The sequence below is a fragment of the Pinus tabuliformis genome, chromosome 6, assembly GCF_031772625.1.
Source record: "Pinus tabuliformis cultivar Carrire ecotype Pingquan chromosome 6, CPIR1, whole genome shotgun sequence".
Taxonomy (NCBI): domain Eukaryota; kingdom Viridiplantae; phylum Streptophyta; class Pinopsida; order Pinales; family Pinaceae; genus Pinus; species Pinus tabuliformis.
In genome coordinates this window covers 455,387,635-455,407,065 of record NC_142292.1, presented here as the reverse complement: position 1 = coordinate 455,407,065, position 19,431 = coordinate 455,387,635, and positions in this window count along the sequence as shown.

Below are 19,431 nucleotides of genomic sequence, written 5' to 3'. Positions count from 1 at the left end.
CAGAATTACTCCATTGTTGAGGATCTGGCACATAGTCCATGTGCTATGTCTGCTTTAGAGGTTCTCCAGTCATGTCCTGCTCAAAGAAGTGCCTTGCTATCGGAAATCGGGCAGTGGATCCAAATAATTCTTTAGCTCTCATTTTTGATATGCATATTGTCAAAAAGAGACTTCCTCATCACATGGCTTTCCAGATAAAGTCTACCTACCAAAAAACTAATATTTTTCGGACGGTTATAGATGAGGGAGCTTCCACGTGTGTCATGTCTATGTCATGCTGGAAAGCCATTGGATCGCCTTCGGTTGTTCCTTCACCTACCCTCTTGACATTGTTTGATGGTCATTCTCATAGGCCATACGGGATTATCCTGACCTTTCCTATATGTGTTGGGGGGAAGGTCGTTAATATTGAAGTAGAAGTCATCGATGCTAACCTAGACTACAATCTCCTCTTAGGAAGGAACTGGGTATACGAAATGGAGGCCATTGTTTCGACCTTGTTTCGCGCCATTTGCTTTCCTCATGAGGGGAAATTGTTAAGGTTGATCAATTGGACTATTCTCCAGTTGATCCTCGAGAAACTTCGGACTCTACTACTCCCTTAGTGGATAACCCCCGTCCACCTACTGAGAATTTAGGAGTCAGGATGTACTCTTCATTGATGGGTACATTTGATCTTCCCCCTCCTACTGCTAGAATAGATACAATTTCATCCTCCAGGGTCCCCTTACGGAAAGAGTTTGTTCAAGCTCGTCATTTTTCGGATCCTGGAACCTTATCTTCATCAGTGACCACATCAGATGACGGCAAGGTGGGTGGAATAGAATCTCTTATGTCTGCAGTAGATCCTAGATGTGAATCTATTGATAACTCTACAGATAACCATTCTACTCCTTCCTCTGAGAAAGAGATAGATGGTGATGTGGCTCATTTTTGGACCCTTGATCCCACTTCTACGTCAGATTGCTTGGATATTGTTTTTCCATTTGACGAAGCGATATTCGAAGCAATGATGGCTGTAGATCGAGCTTTGGAAGATTTACATCGTCGGTCGTGTTTTCATTCCCCTTTGCATAAAGTTAAATCCAGGTCCCCCAGTCTGACTAGCGATGTTTGTAGGTCCCTTTGGCTCCAATACAATTCTTCACTGAAGGAAGTATATTGATTGGTTCGATAATTGTACCTATAAATATCCTTAGGAGCAAGTGGGCGGGGCCCCTTGACGGGCTCTACCTTAAGAAGTACTTGCTTAGCATCTAGGCAATGGCTTCTTTGTACATTATGTATATTTGTACATATCTCATCAATAGTTTTTGATATCAACACTTTTTGGTCTGCTGTGGTAGGTGTTGATGGATGACTTGGTCTATTTTGGGATTTTCCAATGGTGCTAGTTGACACACTCGGAATCTCGCTTCCGCAGCTTGGGTACTCTACTATCCAACTAGTCAATTGATGGTATCAAGGGGCGTATGCATTGGTCCCACTTCAAATAATATGGCTGAGCATACTGTCATTGTTAATTTACTATCCGAGGCAATTTCTTATGGAATCGACTCGTTGGTAGTTTATCTTGATTCACAATTGATAGTGTCGCAATTAAATAACATTTATCGGGTAAGGGATCCATGTTTATATCGCCAGTATTTAAGGGTGAGGTTGTTGCAAAGATCATTTACTTATATTAATTATTTGCACATTCCAAGATCTCATAATCGGTTAGCTGATTCTATTGCTAATCAAGCATTAGATTGGCACATTAATCATTCATCACAATAAAATCAAGCATCAAAAAGTTGAACTATATATATATATATATATACATCTCAAGTGTACATAAGTCTATCCAAAAAATATACAAAATTGGGACTCAAATGCCCATAATCATGTCTAATACATCTAGTGCCCCGGCTCAGGATGAGCGACTAAGTAGGTAGCTATCACATTGGCCACACGCTGAAAAGTGTGGACCCAGTCACGTGGCATGCCAACCACATGACACTGCATATCCTCAGGAAGATCCTCTACCGCCGCCATCGGTACTTCGTGAGTGAGTCTCACTAAGTGCCGCTGGACGTTGTGAAGTAGTCGCTTTGTGTCTGCAGCTACCTCTTCAGCCCCTTGGCTGCGATGCCTGTGCCGTGGGAAATCATCTAGTCATACCGGCCCAATACCTAGAACATGATCATCATATTAGTCATTTGAATCCTATCAAAAACATTTTTCAAAATTCATTATTATATTTGAAAAATCCAAAAAATTCATAAAATCAAAAAATACTTACCAATGTTGCCCCATGCTGTGGTCGGTGGTAATGCTAGAATGGGATCTCCTCGGAAATCCAACCCAGCATAAGGGTAGTCATCTATGGCGATGATCTGCTGATCCCACCAGGAAAAGAAGTCATTGTCAAATGTAGTCCGTGGGACGTCCCCACCCCCTAGACATTTCATCAGGTCGGTCCACCTGCCCATGTGTGGATCTCGTGGGGTGCTGATGGAAACTGATACCCTAGGGCGGAGAGCAGGGACCCTCTCAAAAAAGAAAGAACACAAAATAGTCCCATATCCAAAGTTTTTGGTATGTCCTCTCTTGATGGAAGTAAGTTGGAATTTCAAGCTGGCCAGAAGAGGAGTACACTAGTCAAACACGGTGGTGAGACAATCCACCGCCAAGCTCATGGTTAGCCGTGATCCCTGGTGTAGAGAAGCTGATCCGTCCACTCTAGCTACGGTGAACAGGATTATCCTCAGTGATAGACTCTGCACATGTGTGATGGAAATCTGACTTCCAACCTTTTTTGGATGTCTCGGGCAATGGATATGTACGTAGTCCTCAATCGAGAGACTGCCTCGTGTCCTGCCCTTGGAATGTACTACCTCTCCCCTTCAGGAAAGGCTTGTGATAAAGTAAATGTCATCCACTTCCATCCTGAGTGGCATTTGGTCAATCATGAATGCATCATCATCGATACTCCAGTACTCAATGAGCATCTCAAGCAAACGTGTGTTTGCTTTCATATTTGGCAATTTGAAGAATTTTAGCAAACCACATCCCCGTAGGGCATCCAAAGCATCAGGATCATTCATGACCTCATCATCCACTGCGGTATGCTCTCTTTCTCGCCAAGTGACTGGCATCCTAAAGAAAAAATGATTTTCAACCGTTAGTTTTTTTGTTTAAAATGTTCGCGGTGTATACGTGGGTCCCTTTGCACACAGTCGTGTGTAGGGCCCGTGTATACGTGGGTTTCATATTTCCAACCCGCGTATATGCTGCGGTGAAATTTTTGACAAAGAATCAAACACTAAAACATAAATTAAAAATTCTAAAACTAGTCACAATTGATTGCAAGTCAAGTATAAAAGTTACCTAGGGATTTTGGAAGGATCTGAATGGTTGAATTTGGCGTATGGAAAACTTGCTTCTTTTGCTCCACTTCTCTCCTCTCAAACTCAAATGGTGAAAATGGAAATTTTGGATGTTTTTCGACAGTTTCGAGACGGTTCCATGATTGCTGACCCGTCATGGCAGGTATCGTTTTCTCACTGGCATATAGGTTAGGGAAGCCATTTTTCTGTTGCATTATGCATACTAGCCTCCATATGTCGATACATTCGCCATAGGGTTGATCCCATCGTGTTATGGTTCGTAAGCCATCTTCACTCGCCAATTTTTTAAATCATGACATGATGGTAGAAGCCATCCTTTACATGGGCATCGTAGTTAGCACCTCACTGAAATTTGTTGCCCATGTTGCTCTAATCTGAGTAGGCTCGGGAGTCCTCTGTAGTCTTGCCATGACTTATACGATGAAGACTCATTCCTCTTTGCTTCTTCGCTGCTGTTCTAGCCTTATACCCTAGAGGTTCCTTTGTGTTGAGTTGTACTACTGCATTGCATTTTGACCATTTGCACCTTTTGACCTTGAGTTGGCTTCACTTGGACTCATGTTTAAGCCAACTTTTGACCATGACGACCACAAAATCAAACTTGCATACCTTTAACTTCTGAAACTTGACGCACCTTGACCCGTGGAAGGAACACACCTTTGAGTGTCACTGACCAATTTTTACCTCCCTGCATTGAGCATAGGAATGTTCCAATCCCAGGAACCAGATCATCTGCTTCACCGACACTCGTTCCTTCCATTATACTATAGCATTCTTTTATTCTTTTTCCAAATTAAAAGAAAAAGACAAAAAAATTATATATTCCAAAAAGAGTGGGAAAGGGACAATATTTCCATTTATTATTGGCAGCTACAGTCAGTTGTGTCGCCCTTGAACAAATCACTCGAAAGCAAAGTCTCCTCCATTTCGGCAGGATTTAATTTGAGTTAGGTACAACTTAACCTTGTTATTGAGTCAGTTCTCCCCCAATTGGTTATCTCTTCCAATGATATGGAGGGTTTGTTTGTGCCTCCTGTATGACGAACTTATACAGAGTCATCATATGCTGCCACATAGTCACATTGAGTCGTGCTTTTGTTCAAGGGAAGTTAGCTTGAGTCGGCCTCTTTGCAGTGTCTCTTGACTCATTTTTCAGTCGGCCATCCCTGATTTTCAGTATCATATCTATTATCACATCAGCTATATTGGTCCTTTACTCGTGCCGGCTTGAGAAGGTCCCCATTGACTTCTTGCTGGCGGGTCTTGTCCTTATCGATGACGACATCTTGCTCTGAGGACAGGCCTAGAGCTGCACCCTAGCCCTATTTTCATTATTGATAGGTCACCTTGTGCTCATCATCGATCAATAACATGGGTCTTTGACTGAGTGGTTTCCCTTGTGTTCAAAATCAGCTTACATTATCACACATTGGGATTCGTGCAGTACCTTGGTTTCCATTTGACCCCATTGGTGGATACCTCGCCTCTATGTCAGCTTTCATTACTGGTTGGTTCAAAGGGTTGCTGTCGTGCGCTAGCCACATCTTGTGTACGCTGGAAACATACTTCGGTCAGGTTACTACATCTCTTTCGTCCGATTCCTCCCACATTATTGGCCTACGGGTTACACTCGCACTAGATTGATGAAGGATGCCTTAATGCCTTCCTTCTAGCAGATCTTTCCCTATCGACTTCGACTCATTGCTCTGGGGCAAAGATCTAGAGTCCATTTGGAAGTACCTTGGGGTTTGTAGTCATTAGTGGCAGATTCTTCCCTATCTACAGTGGGAAACCATCATTGTCTCTTGATCGATAGATTCTTATAGGTGCTCGACTCCAGCTCATCTATTCACACTTGTTAGATTGTACTGGGTACCTTGACGCTCATTGTCATTATCGGTGAGTAGTCTCGCATTTGTTAATGGTATACATTAATGACCAGTAATCAAACGATTTCTCACATGGTTGACTTCAGATCATTTATTCCCATGGTGTAGAAATGTACCATGGCGGTCAGTGAAGACCTCAGGTTGCATTAGCATTTATTGGTTTACTTGACAGTTGCTCCTGTTGCTACTAGTTGATACCACCCCACGTTATATGTTGCAATCATTCATGGCGACATTATATATGCTGGCCCCTGAGTTTACAATGTAGTACCATCCTATTCCATCATGTTCAGTTGGTACCTTTTGTGATCAGTCTTTGATATCAATGATCTGGTTCATCCTTCAGCATCATTGACATTCTTATATGTGATATTCAGACATGTACTTGTTCGATCATGATTAGATGATCCATTATGATTTTTCTAGTTCTTTATACTTGTATACTTAGTGGATCCGCTTGTACTTGATATGCGGACATGATTTACTTTTCTGAGCATGGGTATGCCCGCCTTAGACAATGTTTCTTTCTGATCTCCTTTTGTGGCTTGGCAAGCTGAACTCTGGTGAAGTCCTTCTCAGTTTTTCGCAGATTTCCTTTCATGTACTTGCTTAATACATTTCAGCCATCATGTACCCCTTCTAACCTCATATATTAGGGGGCATATGTTATAGCTCCAAATCTCACTCTTGGGGTTTGTGATGCTGCACTCATGGCCTAGGGCAACCCCTCCTTCCAGACCTGGTCTAAAAATTTAAAAAACAATGTTTTATTCCCTATACGTGGCATTGCCCTGAGCTAAACGCGTGTATATGCAGGTCTGTGTATACCCAACCCACGTATATGTCTTAAAACACTTAAAAAAATTAAATCTCCTTAATTTCGGGTGGAGATCGTGGGTTTTACCTACTGATCACTTGTTAGTGCCCGTGGCCCAACTGTTGCCAACGAATTCCCAACTAAAAAACTACTTTGGGAGAAGTATAAAAAGCCTTCAATGGAAAGGCCTAATGGAGGAGAGGAGAGAGAGAAAGGTTATTATGCTGTGATTTCCCTGACTAGGTTTGAAGATCCTTGTGCCTCCTACACTTCCCCTATTTACAGGAAACCCTTGTTTCCTTGTGTGATGATGTCCATCTACTACTTGAGATATCATGGAGTAAGTCATGGAAGGAGTTTGTTAAAGGCTTGAGACTGGATGAATCCGGAGGATGGTTCCGCTTGGAGCATGCAAAAGGACGAATCAAGTGAAATTATTCCTTTTGTACTTTATTTGTCTATAATAAAAGAAACACTTATCTTTGTTCCTGATATAAATCTTCTTCATGTTTATGATATCCATGTTATGATTCATATATGAAAGGCTGTTTAATTGTATAAGTAACTACTTTTCAATATACTATGCAGATGATTTCTTTGTAATGTTTATCCCATATACTGTTGTACTTTCTAGAATTGATTGTTTTGCAGGTTGAAGGAGCAAAAGGAACTCCAAGAAGTGGCCAAATTCTAGGTCGCTTTTGTAGAGAAGTGGCCAATCAGAAGTCTCGTGCCCACAAGAGTTGAGCATGGTGGTTAATGACATAATTGGTGGTCAACCGAGGCAATCTGCAACATTATTGGTGCTGCCCTTCTTATACTTGATATTCAAATGGAACTATTGCAGGTATGTGGACCACTTCTGATGGCGATCATTCTGTAATTTCCCCTGGGTCTGTATGAACTGGAGGGGTTAGTGGTCTGTGTGGATTATTGTTTCCTTCCCAAAAATGTAATGTTTCCATTGTCGGCAGGCCTGCACAATGGAATACATCTCTTTGTCATAAGTGGGATACTTCCGAACTGTGTCTAAAAGTGTCTCACTATGATATGCCACTGGATGCCCGTGTTTAGTAAGGACTGCCCCAATAGCATAGTCAGAGGCATTTGTCTCGACCTCAAATGGTTGTTGCAAGTCTGGCAATGCTAGCACTGGTGCCAAGCAGAGGTGGTCTTTCAACTCTATGAATTCCTTCTGTTGAGATTCAGACCAAAAGAATTTTTCTTTGGTTCCTCCCTTGGTGACTTGACTCAAGGGCCAAGTGATATGAGAAAATCCCAACACGAACCTGCGGTAGAAGTTGGAAAGACCTAGAAAGCTGTGGAGATCCGTTAGAGTGGTTGGAGAGGGCCAATCCCGAATGACTTGGATCTTGGCTGGATCCACGTGCACCCCCTGCTCATCAATAATGTATCCTATATACTGAACCTGGGTCATGCCAAAAGCGCATTTCTCAAAATTGGCACATAATTTGTGTTGCCGAAGTGTTTGGAGAACCTGTCAGATGTGTTGGATGTGCTCTTCCCAACTCTGGTTGAAGATTAGGATGTCATCCAAGTATACCACTACAAATGAGTGGGTGAATGGCCGCAAGATGTCATCCATTAGCCTCATGAAGGTTGCAGGAGCATTCGTCAATCTGAAAGGCATAACCAACCATTCAAAAAGGCCCTCCTTGGCTTTGAAGGTAGTCTTTCACACATCAGAGGGTTTAATTGGTACCTAGTGATATCCTGACTTCAAACCGATCTTGCTAAAATATTTTTCCCCGTTCATTTGGTCCAAGAGGTCATCAATCCATGGGATCAGGTACCTATTACAGACAGTGAGCTTGTTCAGTGCCTGATAGTCAATACAGAGTCTCCAAGTCCCATCCTTCTTCTGTACCAACACGATCAGGCTCCCACAGAGCGATGAACTCGAATGGATGTGACCTTTCTGTAGCAGCTCCTGAATCTGCCTCTTGATTTCATCGTTCTCCATAATGGAGCACCGATATATTGGTCCATTAGGTAGCGACACACCTGGGTTCAGATCAATGCAGTGCTTGACCTAACAGTGCAGAGGAACCCTTGCAGGGGAGGTGAATATGTCCTCATACTCCTCCATGACCTTATCCATCTGTAGTTGTCGTGCGGAGGGGCCTTGTCTAGAGGTTGTGGCCACCGTCTTCTTCTTTCCTTGAGGGCGTATCATCATGAAAACAAATTTCCTATTTTGGAAATGAGCATACTGCATTGTTTTGCAGTAACCAAAGAGATGGCGGTAAGCGGTGCTACCTCCGATATCCTGTACAACTTATTTTCCAAAGTAATAATAACAGCACGGGGCCTTGATTCATACACAACATGTTGCTTCCACAAGTATGGTTTTCCTAATAATACATCACAAACTTCAAGGGGAGCAATGTCACACAATAACTCATCCGTGAAGGGTTTGATGTTGTATGGAAGGCGACACTGCTGGCTCATGCGAAGATCCCGTCCTTGGTGAAGCCACTCGATGGTGTATAGTTGTGGATGTGCTATGGTTGGTAAGCCTAGCTGCTTCAAGACCTCTACTGAAATGAGGTTCTTTTGGCTCCCATTGTCGACAATGAACTGTAGCGGGGATCCCTTTATCCACATCTGGGAGTGGAAGAGATGCTCCTCCTCCTCTGGATATTCAGGTTCCTCCTTTTGGATCTTCATGGTGGAAATGGTGGCATTGGGCTCCACATCGATAATATGCTTCCCTTTGTCATTCCCCTTGTTGGGTTCTGACTCGGTTCGAACATGCATCTAATTCAGAAAACTTTAGCTCAACCACTAGTGACTGCTTGACCCGACACTCACTTGTGTTGTGAGTGGAGCTCTTATGGAACTCACACCATTTTCCGTGTCCTTTTTCGGCTTCAAGGAGTTGTTCTTTGCTTGCAACTTTGGTGGGTTGTCTTGGGCCACCCTGCCTTGGCTTTTTCCTTTGTTCTGCGGTTTGAGGGAACCTTTCCTTGCTTCGGATTTGTAGATCCAAAGTCTCACTTCTTCTATTTAAAATTTTTCTTGACCTTGACGACATATCAATATGTTGTGCCGAGCGAGGAGATGTTCAAGAATTTTACTTCTTCCTGAATGTACTTGTGCAGGCAGCCACAGTATTTGAGTATCAAATCCTGCTCCGAAACCTTGATACCCAACTTTCTGTGAAGGGTATGGAAAATATTGGTAAAGTTCGGCACGTCTTGGTCCCTTCCTTGCCGCAGCGTGGTCCACTTTATGCATTGATCCTCATAGCTTCCGACAAGGTAGTACTGCTCATTGATGGAATCCCGGAATGAATTCCAGGTGGGTGCGGTTGAAAATAGTGAGCCGGTACTTTCATCCTTCTGCTCACAATAGGTTTCCCACTAGTCCTTGACGTGGGAGGCTGCTTTGAGAAGAGCGAAAACAATCTTTTCTCGACTGGAAAAATCATGAACAAAAAATAACCCTCTAGTAGATTTAACCATTTGTCGATGGCATTTGCGTCTATCTGACCCTTGAATATGGATATTTCAAAATTAACTTGTACCTTAAATGTTGTGGCATTTCCAAAGTAGCTGTGGGAAGCCAATGGGTCGCCCCGGGGTAGCCGCTAAAGGATCTGGGCAAAGTTGTGCATCATTGCGTTCCTTTGTCACTTGAGGGCTTCTTCGAGCAAGATTTGATAGGATCTCCTACTCCCTCATCTTTCTTTTCATCCGCCATGGGAGGCCGTCGGGTTTTGCAAGGCTGGTCTTGCAAAAGTTCGACCAGTTCAAGCCCTAACTCCTTATATCCCGACCTCATTGGGGACATGCAAAGAAAAGCAGAGAAAAAGGAGACCGCTCTGATACCACTGATCCAGATTTAGACAGGAACGCAACAAATTACAGAGATAACCATAAACACAAAGATGCAACGGAAATAATACTTCATTTCATTAATGTAAATTACTGAGATATGCTTACAAACATAAATTGGACATAAACAGCTAGGGCGGTGGTAGCTTATCTCTGAGAAGAGGTGTGGTGGCTACATGCCTTTGAACTGTGTTACAATGAGGCTCGAAGGCCTATTTATTGTTGAGAAACAATGGAAAACCCTAAACATCCAAAAACCTAACCCTAGAAGATGAAACACCAAACTATGGGCGCCGTTTGGGTAAATTGGTACATCAACTTCTCGGGGTTGTAACTTTGGCATACAATCTCCATTTGACGCGTACAATATCTCATTAGAAAGATCTATCTGAGAACTACAACTTTAGGAAGAGCAACATCGGTCCATGGACCCATGTTGCTCCCAGTTTTCCCAAAAAATGTCATTTAGGGCCTAAAAAAGGCTCCAGAAGTTTAGGACCCGAAAAACTATTAAAAATAGTAAACTGTGCTACAATTAAGGAAACTGAAAATTTGAAAGAAACAATGGTGGGGGTCCAAGTGGACTTGGCAGGTGGCCACCAATATCCACCTGGATCAAGAATTGATCATCAAAGGAGGTTATGAAGCTGTTGAGTGATCTAGTTTCCTCGAGGGGTGGTAGTATGTGTTTTGGTTGTAGGCTCCACTTCTATAATTTGAACTTGGAGGTCGTGTCGTGTCATAGTAGAAACCAACTCATTTTTACCTTGGAGTGCTTGTAAAAGAGGATAAATGTGGGAGGTGGTGTTATAGTTTACCATCTTAACCACCCATGGCATCTAGACCCATTTCCAATGCACATAAGCTACTTATCATAATTCTGTCTCACTCAAAGTACTATAAAGAAATCCTTATGAATGAGTCTAGTGTTAGTTCAAGGACTTGTTTAAGGCTCTTAAGCCCAAGAGTATTCATTAATATTTTAATGCACTTATTTTCCCATCTTAATCATGTTCAATGCCTTATGACCTATCATTGTTGTCTAAAAGCTCCCAATGGCCATATATATACGTATTTGATGACAAAAAACCATGAAAAGGGATTTGTGTTGTGGTTGTAGCTATGTTCGTGGTGATTTAACCTTAGAAGCAGTGTTTAGGACTTAAGGCCCAAGTGTTTTCCACCCCTAACCATAGTTCTTGTGCTCTAGAAGTTTTATTCATGGCTTAGGATGATTATCTCCCCCTTCTAGTGAACAAAATTTACTCATGCAACTCATATCCCATCGAGATGCTAAATTACACCAGCCATGGCCAAAAGAGTGATTATTGGGTGGGATCAAGACACATCCTCTTTTATGGCATATTTGTTTTAGTCACGACATTTATATCCCTCTAGGAGAAAAATGATCATATGTGTTAAAGGGAATCAATGTTTGTGTAGAGGTAATTCCTTATCATTTGTCATTTACTAGAGGAAGAGGCCTAGCCTATGGAATCAAAATAAATTACATACAATAAATTATATAGATTAATTAGCAATTTAACTTTAATTAAATCAAAACTTATAATGATGCATAGGATTTATTAGATGTTTCTTCTTATGATAAACTAGGAACTTTAGCAAATAGTCATTGCGCGTCGAAAGCCCCCTTCGAACCCTGCGAATTTGGTTGTGGAGAGAACCCTACGTATGATGGCCGAACATATAACCCTATGAATTAAGAGAAATATTAATTATTGGATAGATTATTGCTTGCAAATTTATCACCACCGATAAGTTATTCGCCATAAGTTATCTTCTTAGAATTTATATGCCATTACCTATTGCAAGATAACTTATCTTCTGATAAGTTATTAATTAGTAGATAAGTGATCAATGGATAAGTTCTTGGAAGATAACTTATATATTAATATCTTCTATACTAATAGGTTCTAAATAGATAACTTATATATGAATAACTTATCTGTTGATAAGTTATAGATAGGTTATCAATTTATAAGTTAAATGCCTTATCCACTTATAAGTGATAAACATAAAATTTATCAGATGATAAGTTATTAAATGATAATGTATCTTCTTGCCGAAAAGAAATGACACTTATATGCTAAATAACTTATCTGAACAGAAACGTAACCTCCTTTATATGACAAGTGGTGGCCTTTCAACCACTTGATTTAACCCAATCGATTATTGACAAGTGGTGGCCTTTGAGCTGCCCAATCTACCCATTGGACCATTGACAAGTGGCGGACTCTGAGCTACTTGATCTGGACAGTCGATGACTAACACGTGGTGACCTCTGAGCCGCCCGATCTGGCCAGTTGATGAATGACAAGTGGCAACTTCTCAGTGACCCGATCTGGATAACGGATAATTGACAAGTGGAAACTTCTTAGCCACCTAATCTAGATAACGGATAATTGACAAGTGGCGGCTTTTCAGCTACCCAACATGTCTAATAGATGGGTGACAAGTGACTGCTTCTTAGCCTTTCGATTTGGCCAACGAATAAGACACAAGTGGTAGCCTCTCAACCTCCTGATTGGCCAATGGATGGGTGACAAGTGGCGACCTCTCAGCCGCCAGATCTGGCTAGTGGATGGGTGACAAGTGGCGGCCTCTCAGTCGCTTGATTTGGCTAGCTGATGGGTGACAAGTGGTGGCCTCTCAGCCACTTGATTTGGCTAGCCGATGGGTGACAAGTGGCAGCGTATCAACCACCTACTCTGTCCAGCAGATGGGTGACAAGTGGCGCCTCTCAGCCCACTAATCTTGCCAGCCAATGTGTGACGTGTGGCAGACTCTCAACTGCCCAATCTGGCTGGCAGATGGTTGACAAGTGGCAGCTTCTTCGCCCCCCAATCTGGTCGGAAAATGGGTGACAAGTGGCAGCCTCTCGAACGCCCAATCTAGCAGGTGGATGGGTGACAAGTGGCGTCCTCTCAGCGAACCAATCTAGTGTGTGGATGGGTGACTAGTGGCGTCATCTTAGTGCTTGATCTAACCAACCAATGATTGACAAGTGGTGAGTTCCAGCGGCCCAATTTGGCCGGCGGATGGGTGAAAAGTGGTGGGTTCTCAGCTGCTAGATCTAGCGATCTGATGGGTGACAATTTGCGGGCTCTCAGCCACCAGATCTAGCTAGCCGATGGGTGACAAGTGGCGGGCTCTCAGCCACTGGATCTGGCTAGATGATGGGTGACAAGTGACGGGCTCTCAGCAACTAAATCTCGCGAGCTGATGGTTGACAAGTGGCGGGTTCTTAGCGGCTAAATCTGGCGAGCTGATGGTTGACAAGTGGTGGGCTCTCAACCACTGTATTTGGCCAGCCAATGGTTGACAAGTGGCGGGCTCTTGATTGCTGGATCTGGCCAGTCGATGGTTGAAAAGTGGCGAGCCCTTGGCCGCTGGATTTGGCCAGCGGATGGTTGACAAGTGGCACCTTATCATCCACCAGATATGGCCAGTCGATGGTTGACAAGTGGCGTCCTATCGGCCATCAGATCTAGCCAGCCGATGGTTGACAAGTGGTGCCCTATTAGCCGCTTGATTTGGCCGACAGATGGTGACAAGTGGCGAGCTCTTGACCGCTCGATCCAACTTTTGGATGGGTGACGCAATGGCCTCTCATCCACCCAATCTCTTTGGCGGATCGGTGACAAGTGGTGAGGTCTCAACTGCCCTATCTGTCGGGGGTATCGGTGACATGTGGTAGCCTCTCAGTCGCTAGATCAAGCCAGTGGATTGGTGACAAATGGAAACCTCTTAGGTGCCCGATTAGGCCAATAGATGGTTGACAAATGACAGACATGACAGACACTCAGGCCACCGCCCGATCTCGCTACGCTAAATCCAATTTGGCTGCGCTAGTTTTGGACGCTGGAGATAGTTAGGTATTTCCACACCAGAAAATTTATGAAGATGCGCTGATCACTAGTGTTTCTCATGTTAGATATATCATCAATGCTGTTAATTTCATTATTTCCCTCCAGTTATCGTTGCCATTGTTAGCTTGTAACGCAGACACAATTTACCAGCGTTGCATAGGATTATCACATAGGATTATATATGCAGTTAATTTTATCACACACCCAAACTGTTGGAAAGGAAGAAGAGACAAAACACAATTCGCACATAAAACATGAGCTACTGCTCTATGATTGATCACACAAAACATGATGATTACAATGAACCCGGTGAAGGGTATTTAAACCTTTTCCAACTAGCTAACTACCTAAAATATCTTGACATGAAACTACAAGCAATCGCACACTCAAAGTCGTTTATCACTTAACTCAAATTGACTCAACACTCAAACACTCATTTAACTGACTCTCCATGTTTAGCTAACTCCACATGCGGGAGTAATTACTATTTATAACACTCCCCCTTAATTACGACCATATGACTTAACATAACTCAAACATGACTCAACTATCACTCAAACATGCCTGCTGGTCTATGTAGCAGCTAGGCTTACAATGACTCAAGACTTTCACAATTTTGCAATTTCTTTTTCTCTGCTTCCAAATTCTATATCCTCGAAATTGCTTCATTCTCCGTTGAACTTTCTTGCTGTAAGATTTATTCACTTTTTGCTGTGGAAATTTTTCTTTAACTTGTCTTGAACTTGTTCCGAAAAACAATTCGATCATGTCTTCTACAAATTCCTCTTCAAATATTCGTTCAACTATGGACTGCTGCCAAAACATTGCATCTTCGAACTGTCTTCTTTGATTTGCTTCTTGTGTTTCAAATTCCTAACTTTCTTTTTTCCATATTTCTTGATAGCAGAATCTTATCTCTTCTTGAATCCATTGCTGAAAAATGGTTTCAATGCATTCATTCTTTTCACTTTCATCATCACATACTGCTACCTTTTTCCCATAATCTGCACACTCAAGATCATTATTCACCATTTCATTCAATTCTTTTATTCCTGCTGTTGCTTTAAGACTCGCATCAATTGGTTCTATTGGTTTTTGAATCCATTCTTCAATGAGCTTCAAATCTGCGTCAAATTTATTAACAACCTTGCTTTCAACTTCTGCTCCCATGCTATTTTGAACACTTGCATATTCAAAAACAATGTTAAAAACATCTTTCATATGACTCCCTTCAGTGAGAGATTCTTGCTCTACATCTTCTTTCTTTTCAACTACATGGAGGTTGTCTTTCACTGTTATGTTGTTAGTGGATATTATCATAAAAAAATCTTCAATCACTTTATTCTGTTCTTGATCATCAACCACTGCTAGATGACATACTACTTCATGAGCAGTTCCAACTGCTTTATATCTTGCTGCTAAAATGGAAGCTTCACCCTTCAATGCTTCATCAAACATGGTGCTTACCATATTGCCACAATCAATCCCTGTTTCAAAAAAGAAACCACAAATATCGTCAACACAATGTTCATCCACACTATGGTGGGATATCTGAGCATGCATGTGCTCATTGTCAATTTCATTGACAATTTCAACTTCACCAAATCCATCAGCTATGGTTGGATTCATGAATTCACATATCACTTTACCGTCATCATCCACATGTGTCTCATCACAGTGGGATTCACCATCATCAGTATCATCCATGTTGGAATGGATTCCTTGATCATTTATATGCTCTTGCTCTATTTCACACACATATGCTCCTGCTTCTCTCTCTGCAACCTTTGTTGCATCTTCTTCATCCATATGCATGCTTACATAATGGGTTTCAATTTTATGGTATTGACAACCATCATCTACTTTTGAGTGGGATTCTTGAAGCTCTGATGTCCTCTCAGAGCCTTGCTCATCTACTCTTAGATTTGCAACTAACTTCATTGCTCATGACATAACCTGTTGTTGCATGTCACTCCCTTTTGTGCCAAACTCTACTTCTAAGAACTTCCATGCTTCCTTGGAAGTTGTAGCTTTTGCTACCTTGCACAAACACTTCTCATCCAATGCTTGTTTTATAAAATTCAATGATAAAACATCACATACTGCATCATATGAGTTATTATACCCGTACTCAATTAACTCTTTAACTCTAAGAAAAGTTAGCATCTTGATAATCCAATGATCAAAATATTCACCTATAAACGTAGGAGGTGGTAGAAGATCAAAGCTACACCAATCACCCTCGATTTCTTCTTTGTCTTCTACTAGACTTCTCAGTTCCTCGGCTGCGACTTGAACCTCTCTAACCATGGCAATGATCTTTGCCTCTTCTTGATGATTTCTTTTCTTCATATGTTTCAGTAACGCTTTGCGACCCATGATTGCTGTCATTCCTTTTCTTATAGTTGCTTTCTTGATTACATAACATTGTCTTCCATATCGCCGCCCAAAAAAATTATAATTTTCAATATGTGCCCTCGTAAAAGACAATCTTCACCAAAAACAATTGTCATACTTGATAAAAACAAACAAAATATTTTTATAAACTCACGAACTTTGCAAAGCCCTAAATTTTCTTCTCAATAAAAACCCTTTATTTTTTTATTCTCTTGGAAAAAAACTTCTTCGTAAATCTCTCCAAATAAAAATACAAACACTATAAAAAGCCCTTTTATAAACCTTCATAAACCAATTAATAAAGGCCTTTCATTTAGGCAATAAATCTCAAACGTAGTTTTCATTAATCTTTAAAAAGACTTCAATAAAACTTTATTGCATTACCCACGTGGCATTTTCAAACATCTTTTGACTTTTTAAACGTATGTCCTTTAATGCTTCCAACCATAGATTGGAGTCATTGAAGCTAATTAGTTTGTTGCTTTGTTCGGTTAATGGTGGGGTTATCATTAAAGCATGAAAATACAAGTCACTTGTGTTAGAAAATTATATATTACGAAGCAATGAAACACATAAAATATTGCAGAAATATAAACACAGAAAATGCACAAAACAAGAGAGACACAGATATACGTGGTTCACCCAGTTTGGGCTACGTCCACCCCGATCAGCCAGTCCTTCCTTTCTATTATCCAGCAAAATGAAGAGACACAACCTACAACAAATCCGCTGTAATATCCTCTGTTTTCTCTCACAGTCTCACCTCTCTGTTTCTCGCTCACAGAATACACATCTATTTCACAGCCTCAAATACAATACCCTCATACAAAGAGAGGGGTTGCCTTTTAGGGCAAAAAACCCTAAACTAAACGTAAGTTCTACGGTCAGATCATACGCCTAATGAACAGCCCAAATTGACTAGAAATTACTATACTTTTACAAGGTAATTTTACATTTTTTTTTAGCTTCGGGGGCGCTGCCCCCGAGCCTCCGCCGGGGGACCGCTGGCCCCCGGACCCCCCAGCCGGGGGGGATCGGCCCCCCCGGACCCCCGCGGGGGGGACAAGTCCCCCCCGCACCCCCCCGCGTGGAGGGGTGTACAAGACTTCCTGGGGTATACATCCGGCTGAAACAAAGACCTTTGAACAATCATGCTCCACACACAACAACTTGGTGGGGAGGCATCCTTTAATATGTATCAACTAGCCTATAATTGATTTGAAAGAGTTTGTATATTAAATTGTTATAATTTGTTATTTATTATTCATTAATAGTTTTGTTTTTAATATAAATAGGGTTTATTTTATTATATTTTCTTTTTATTTTATATAAATGTGGATTTATTTTTCTCAAATTTCGTCATTTTATATAAGTGAGAATTTAATTTTCTCAAATCTTAATCACTATTATTAATAGCTATTAGATTACAAGTTGGAGCCAATATAATCATCACTTCTAATCATATGGAAGACTCCTAGATAAAATGTAAGAACGACATCCATTATGACAACTGATTTTGTTTAATTATTTGCAATTTTGAGCATGATTATATAAATCTCCAACCATTATATGATTATTATTATTTATTCATGTGAAGACGTATATTTTCTACTTCTTTATGATATTGATGTTCCATCAACTTACAATTTTGACGTTAAACTTAGAATAATCTCTATCTCAAAATAAATTAAAGCTAAAAATAAGCATTTTGTTGAGTGTTTTTTTAAATCCATAATACAAATATAAACATATCAACCAAAGCCAATATTACTTGCTAATTTTTGAACTATCCAATATTTGCATTAAAAATATGTACTTTTACCATTTATTAAAACATATTCGCAAACTTTGAAACTTTCAAAACATATATATGATCTAAATGAGAACCCCAATTTTCAATGATATCTTCAAACCTTTACAAGATGAGTTTAATTCATAATTAGGATGTGTTACATCCTCATGATAATACTACAAATTTGAATATAAACATTCAACATAGGCTAAGGCCTTTTCAAAAATACCTTAAATCAAACAACAAGCTTTGCACTTTACTCCTTGCCCCACATCATGAGTTAGCAATTATGCATTCATCTTTAAGTTCTATCATATGAATTTTTTTGAATGTTTTTATATTATTAGTTGGAATGATAATATTCATGATCTTTTATCTCTTAATTTTTCGTAGGAGTGAGGAACCTATTTTTCTTGAATGCTGGAAGATACTACCTAAATTTATTCAAATTTATTGGATTTGGACTAATGTTAATAAAGATATTACTCACGATTTTCAGAGGACTCCTAGACCACATGCCAGAGAAAGATCTATTAGGAATAAACTATAGATCAATGTAGAAAAATGAAAAACTTTCACTAGTTAGCCATTGGACCAAGCCCAACATAAGAGCTTAACATATGACTCAAGAAATCCAACGTGTTGTTCTTGTAAACGAAAATGTGAACTCATAAGAAACAACATTTAGAAACTAATAAACATTTAGAAAATATATAATCATGAGCTGATAAAAAAATATACAATTGCCTAAAATATGTCATAAGGTGCTTTAGTGTGGGGGTTCAATCATACAAAGAACTATACAATTATGAATCATTAGAATCCACTTATAGATTGATCATGTAGCCTTAAAATATATGCAAAGTAGGTGAGAATCAATGTTGAAAGCTAAAACATTGTGCAAACATTTTTTTATTCACAATGATGGTATAAATCAATATTTTCATATTATTTTGGAAGGCCTAAATGGCTATGACACTAAGAAGTTCTTGTTAATTAATTAATCTTGTTTTAGAAAAAGTGTCACATATATCTATATATGTTGAGTGTGTTAAAACATATCTTAGCCGTACACGGGAATGAAGTAGATTTTCCCATCTATCCTCCTATCTCCTATCTATTATTGATTATCATGTTTATTAGTCCAAAGGTGACATTACCATTAATTTAATCAACAAGGATAAATGCTCATCCACAATAAGTTTGAATTTGTGCTATATGATTAGTTTATTTTGGATTTGTACCATTCCAAGAAAACCACATTCTAGTGTAATATTGACAATTTCTATCTTGTCCTGATTCAAGCCATTTGTATTTGTATGCATTTAGAATCATCATAATTAATTACATTGATTTTGACTTAACATGCCAATTACTTTGTTGTATCTTCCTTT